Source organism: Carlito syrichta, unplaced genomic scaffold (assembly GCF_000164805.1).
Source record: "Carlito syrichta isolate Samal-C Ts95f unplaced genomic scaffold, Tarsius_syrichta-2.0.1 Scaffold314849, whole genome shotgun sequence".
NCBI classification, from domain to species: Eukaryota; Metazoa; Chordata; class Mammalia; order Primates; family Tarsiidae; genus Carlito; species Carlito syrichta.
In genome coordinates this window covers 603,586-610,017 of record NW_007258945.1, presented here as the reverse complement: position 1 = coordinate 610,017, position 6,432 = coordinate 603,586, and positions in this window count along the sequence as shown.

Sequence of the window (6,432 nt, the reverse complement as noted above, 5' to 3'; positions counted from 1 at the left end):
ACTCTCCTTAGGATAAAAAATGTAGTGGAGGCTGGGCGTGGTGGCTCAACCTGTCATCCCAGCACTTTGGGAGGCCAAGGCGAGAGGATTGCCTGAGCCCAGGGGTTCGAGACCAACCCGGGCAACTTGGTGAGACCTCATCTCCACAATAAATCACAAAAACTAACAGGGTGTGGTGGTATGCATCTGTAGTTCCAGTACTTGGAAGGCTGGGGTGGAAGGATCGTCTAAGCGCAGCAGGTTCAGGCTGCAGTGGCCATGGGTGTGGCACTGCACTCCTCCAGCCTGGGTAACAAGAGTGAGACTCCAACTCAAAAAAAAAAAAAGGAAGAAAGAAAGGAAGGAAGGAAGAAAAAGAATGAAAAAGAAAGAAAGAAAGAAAGAAAGAAAGAAAGAAAGAAAGAAAGAAAAGGAAGGAAACAAAGAAAGAAAGAAATATGTAGTGGAAATACTGTCAATAAGCTGGAAAATATCATACATCATTATATAAGCTATAGTAGAGAAAGTATGGAGTCCTGTGAGAATGTGAAGTAAAAAGCTTTTGTTGTGTTTTAGGGAACCATGTGGGGTTTTTTGGAGATGGCATTTAGGTTGATATGTGGAGACAGAATGGAAGATGTGGGATACCCTGCAAGGAGTAAAAGATCAATAAATACCCAAAAAATTGTGATGGTTTTATCTGGGAGTGGGGGTGGTGGGAAAGAACTTAGAATTATAATTTTAAAAATTCTTTGAAAATATAAACGTTAAAAAAAATTCGTCCCTGCACACAAAGATGCTTAGTTATGTTACTCACCAGCCCATGTTTGTGAGCTACAAGCACTTCCCTGTGGTACGGGAGCAAGAACTCAAAAACTTGTCTTTAGCCGGGCTCGGTGGCTCAGCCTGTAATCCCTCGCCTTTGGGAGGCTAATGTGAGTGGATTGCCTGAGCCCGCGGGTTCGAGACCCGCCTGGGCGGTGAGACCTCATCTCTGCAATAAATCAAAAAAATCAGCCGGGCGTGGTAGCGCGCGCCTGTAGTTCCGGCTACTCGCAAGGCTGAGGCAGAAGGATCGTCGGAGCCCTGCAGGTCGAGGCTGCAGTGGCTGGGAGCGGCCACTGCACTCCAGTCTGGGCGACAGAGTGAGACTCCAACTCAAAAAAAAAAACAAAAAAAACAAAAAACTTGTCTTGCTTGCGTGTGACTGTCTGTGCCTGGAATCCACCCCCCTGGCCTTGAAATCTTGCCTCTGTGCTGACATACACCGTCCTCTCTACGGCCACTGAGATCTTGGAAATTTGAAATGCTAAGACCTCATGTTCATTAGTGCGGTCAGTGCCAGCTGCTTCAGGGCATCCAACAGAAGTTGCCATATTGTTTCAACCATATACAAGACAAATGCCAAAAATGTCTGACTTCTCCCAAATTACATTCATGATATAGATGACATAGGACAATCAACAAAACATCTTATGGATTAAAATACATTTTCCAGCTTCATTTTAATGTGTTTTTTGTTTGATTTGTTTGTTTTGACTAAGGGTCTCACAAGCTGGAGTGCGCTGGCAAGATCACAGGTCACTGCAACCTCGACCTCCTGGGCTCAGGTGACCCTTCCACCTGAGTCTTCCAGGCAACTGGGATTACAGGTGCACATGACCACACCCAGCTACTTTATTTTTAAGTTGGAGTCTCACTCTGTTGCCCAGGCTGGAATGCAGTGGCATGCTCACAGCCACTGCAGCCTCGACATGCTAGGTTCAGGCGATTCTTCCATCTCGGCCTTCCAAGTAGCTAGAACTACAGGCACATGCCACCACACCTGGCTAATTTTTGTTTATTTATTGCAGAGATGAGGTCTCCCCAAGTTGCCCAGTCTGGTCTTGAACCCCTGAGCTCAGGCAATCCTCTCGCCTTGGCCTCCCAAAGTGCTGGGATTACAGGCTTCAATTATCACGCCCAGCCTCATTTTTCAATTTTTTATTTTGTCCAGGTTGGTCTTGAACTCTTACAAAGCAATCCTCCTGCCTTGGCCTCCCAAAGTGCTGAGATTACAGGCATGAGCCACCATGCCCAGTCTTTATTTTATTTTTTAATACAATTTTTTATTCCAAACATGTAAATTGCCTGCATGTACACATACCATGCCACTCTGCTGTGTTCATTCTACCTCTGACCACTGCCTCCATAGGATCTTGATGTATTTTATAAAGCTGTAATACATTCCTTACTCTCAATTTGGAAGCAGGAGTTTATAAATTGAGCAATATAAGTCAAAATTGCAAATGCACCAAATCTTTGACCAGGATATCTACTCCTGTCCTACGGATCCTGCTATACCTTTGATATGACAAAGGTACAGAGTTATTCACTGCAGTGTTGTTAGTAAGAACAAAATAACAAAGTCATCAACATGAGATAGGTATAAAAAATTACAGTAGGCCGGGTTCAGTGGCTCAGCCTGTTATCCCAGCACTTTGGGAGGCCAAGGTGAGCGGATTGCCTGAGCCTGGGGGTTCAAAACCAGCCTGGGCAACTTGGTGAGCCTCGTCTCTATAATAAATCACAAAAGCTAGCCAGGCATGGGGGCATGTATCTGTAGTTCCGGCTCCTTGGAAGGCTGAGGTGGAAGGATCACCGGAGCCCAGCAGGTCGACGCTGGGGTGGCCGTGAGCGTGCCACTGCACTCCAGCCTGGGTGACCAAGTGAGACTCAAACACAAAAAATAATAATAACAAATAAAAAATTGCAGTAAATTGTTACAAGAAGATGATATGTAGCCATAAAGAGAATAAGGAAGTTCTGTGTGTCCTGATATGGAACAATGCTAAAGACATGTTAAGAAAGCAAGGTGGGCTGGGCCTGGTGGCTCAGCCTGTAATCCCAAAACTTTGGGAGGTCAAGGTGAGAGGATTGCCTGAGCCCGGGGGTTCAAGACCTGCCTGGGCAACTTGATGAGACCTCATCTCTACAATAAATCACAAAAACTAGCCAGGCGTGGTGGTGTGCATCTGTAGTTCCAGGTCCTTGGAAGGCATCTGTAGTTCCAGGTCCTTGGAAGGCTGAGGCGGAAGGATCGCCTGGGCCCAGCAGGCTGAGGCTGCAGTGGCCAGGAGCGTGCTGCTGCACTCCAGCCTGGATGACCGAGTGAGACTCCACTCAAAAAAAATGAAAAAGAAAGAAAGGTGCAACCGCAGTAAGTGTAGTGTGTTTTGTATAAGAAAAGAATACATACAGGATAAAAGATATAGGGACAGACATAGGTATAAATCTCTAAAGATAGTTAATATATGCATAGGCAAATGAGTCTCAAATTTCAATTTTTATGGTCTTCAGACTACTTTACTAGTTGGGCATGGTAGCACGCATCTGTAGTTTCAGCTGCTTGGAAGGCTGAGGTGGAAGGATTGTTTAAGCTCAGTAAGACTGTGGTGGCCATGAGTGTGCCACTGCACTCCAGCCTGGGTGACAAGAGTGAGACTCTGAACCCCCCCAAAAAAGACTATAGTAAAAAATTATTGGAGGAGCTAAAGAACTTTTGTTATGTGAGTTTTATTTACCAATAGTTACCACATGAGAAATGATAACTGAAAAAATGTTTACATATTTATTTGTTTTAAAATGGCAATGATAGATTCATTACATGTTAACATAAATATATGAAAAAATTGGGTTCTTCAAAATAAAAAGGTTCACAGTGGTATGTTGTTGTATTTTTGCAAAGCATTTGAATGTCTGCCCTAATAGAATATGTCGGGATTCTCACACCTGTTCACATACTAGCTATTATACTGTGTCGTACTGGTTGAGGGATAGGAAGAAAGTTTCACACAGATAGGAGGTTGGACAACAGAGAAGTATTTTAAGAGCCTTTTCAGATAATTGTGGAAGTTATTCTTTGATATGACACCAAAACTTGACAACAAGAAGTTTCCCAAAAGTTAGTTGCAATGCAGTATCTGAAATCCTATCAAAGAGCTGATCAGACTCTGTTATATTAAAATCTGTTGGCTGGGCATGGTGAGTCATTCTAGATTCCTCTTTCACCCATATTCCTCACATCTGATCAGTATCCACGTCTCGTGGCTCCTACTGGCTCATGGTTCTAAATGTCTTTCCATTCCCAACTGGGCCTTCGCTCCAGCCCAGGATTGTTTTAAAGGCTGCACATAGACATATTTTAGACCAGCAGTAATCCATGTTCATTGTATTACAACCCACAAGCCCAGGGTTTGGGTTTATATCCTTCTTAGAGTTTTTCTGTGACCTATGCTGAAACAGAGAATAATGATAAACAGAGTCCATGGATCTGAACTTGAAACCAAGTTATAGAGATTTGATTTCAAATTCCAGCTCCACCACTTCCTATCTGGATAACCTTAAGTAAGATTGCTAATTCTCATTTTACTCATCTGGAAAAAAAAATTTAGGCAATACACTAGACTACCATGAATATTAAATGAGATAATATCTGTAAATGTTTAGCATCATGCCTGACCCTTGGAAAACACTTTTTAAAAAATCCTATTTGTTGCAGGGTGCAGTAGCTCACACCTGTCATCCCAGCACTTTGGGAGGCCAAGGCGAGTGGATTGTCTGAGCTTGCAGGTTCAAGACCAGCCCGGGCAACTTGGCAAGACCTCGTCTTTATAATAAAAATAATAATAATAACCGGGCTTGGTAGTGTGCATCTGTAGTTCCCAATGCTTGGAAGGCTGAGGTGGAAGGATCCCCGGAGCTCAGCAGGTGGACCCTGGGGTTGCTGTGATTGTGTGTGCCACTGCACTCCAGCCTGGGCAAAGAAGTGAGACTCCAACTCAGAAAATACATATGCATTTTGCTTTGTAAATTTGAGTCAAGAGAATGTGTTAGTCATTTCAAAATTCATTTTTAAATGATTTTAAAGAGCATAAGAAACTTGAAAGCCAAAGCAAGAGAAGTGAGAAGACAACAGGTATTTAGACAGAAATAATATTCAGCAGGGCTACAAAGTTGCAAAGTGACTGGCTGATACTGAACTCAGATGATTCTGAATCTGTGGCTCACAGGATGCTCAGCCTAGAGTCACTGGTTAGGTTCACACACAAACTGCTGTTAGCCCAGTTCAGGCAGGGAGAATAAGCAGGAGACTTGCAATAAATCATACCACAGTAGGGGGATGGCAGGGTTGTATGGGAGGTCGATTTTTAGATCTTTTAGGAAGCGCCACACTATTTTCCACAGAGGCTGCACTAGTTTACACTCCTACCAACAGTGTAGACCTTCCATCCAACCTCGCAATCCCCCTGCTGGGAATATACCCAGAAGAACTCAAACCACTCTATAAAAAAGATACCTGCTGGGCTCGGTGGCTCAGCCTGTAATCCCGCGCCTTTGGGAGGCCGAGGTGAGTGGATTGCCTGAGCCCGCAGGTTCGAGACCCGCCCGGGCAGCGACACCTCATCTCTACAATAAATCAAAAAATCAGCCAGGCGTGGTAGCGCATGCCTGTAATTCCAGCTACTTGGAAGGCTGAGGCGGAAGGATCGCCGGAGCCCAGCGGGTCGAGGCTGCGGTGGCCGGGAGCGGCCACTGCACTCCAGTCTGGGCGACCGAGTGAGACTCCAACTCAAAAAAAAAAAAAAGATACCTGCACATGTTTGTTTTTCACAGCATTGTTCACAGTCGCAAGAACATGAAACCAACTGTGCTGCCCATCAAAAGAGCACTGGTTAAAAAAAATGTGGTACATATACATGATGGAATATTACACAGGCATAAAGAAGAACAAAATCATGAACTTCACAGCAACCTGGATGGACTTAGAGTCTATAATACTGAGTGATCTTTCACAGAAACAAAGAACTGAGTATCATACATTCTCACTCATAAGTGGATCTTGAACAATTATCATAATACTATAAGAGAATGATGGGCAGTCGTGGAAAACTTCCAGGAGGGGGGCAGGGAAGTGGGGTTGGCAGTAGTAGAAATCTGCCTGGGGAAGAGGGGGCACACCTCATTAACAAGGGTACCTGCATAATGAACATTCGTATACCTAACCCTGAATTGTACCCTACATCTTTAAAAAAAAAAAAAAAATGAAAAGAAAAAACAACATACCACAACGTGATCATAATAATAATACTCAGAGGGAAAACTTTGAAAGCTATGTGTGACTTGAATGAATAAGGACCCTCAGTAGGCCCTGGTTACCACTGACTTTCCTCCCCTCGGGAGTCCATCTGCACAGCAAAGGTAAGGACTTGTCACATGGGAAAAGCTGCCCATTTTCCTAAACTGACAGTCATGTTTTCCTGCATCCTAACTTTGGCCTGCTGGACTCACCTTGTGCTTCTTCCATCTAAAGCAACAGTGAGACTCAGTTACCCAGAGATTCCCAGCTAGAAGTGTCAGTAAGTAAGGACAGCCAAGGAAAAGAGCCCTGGGTCCTCTCAGTCTGTCTTGCAT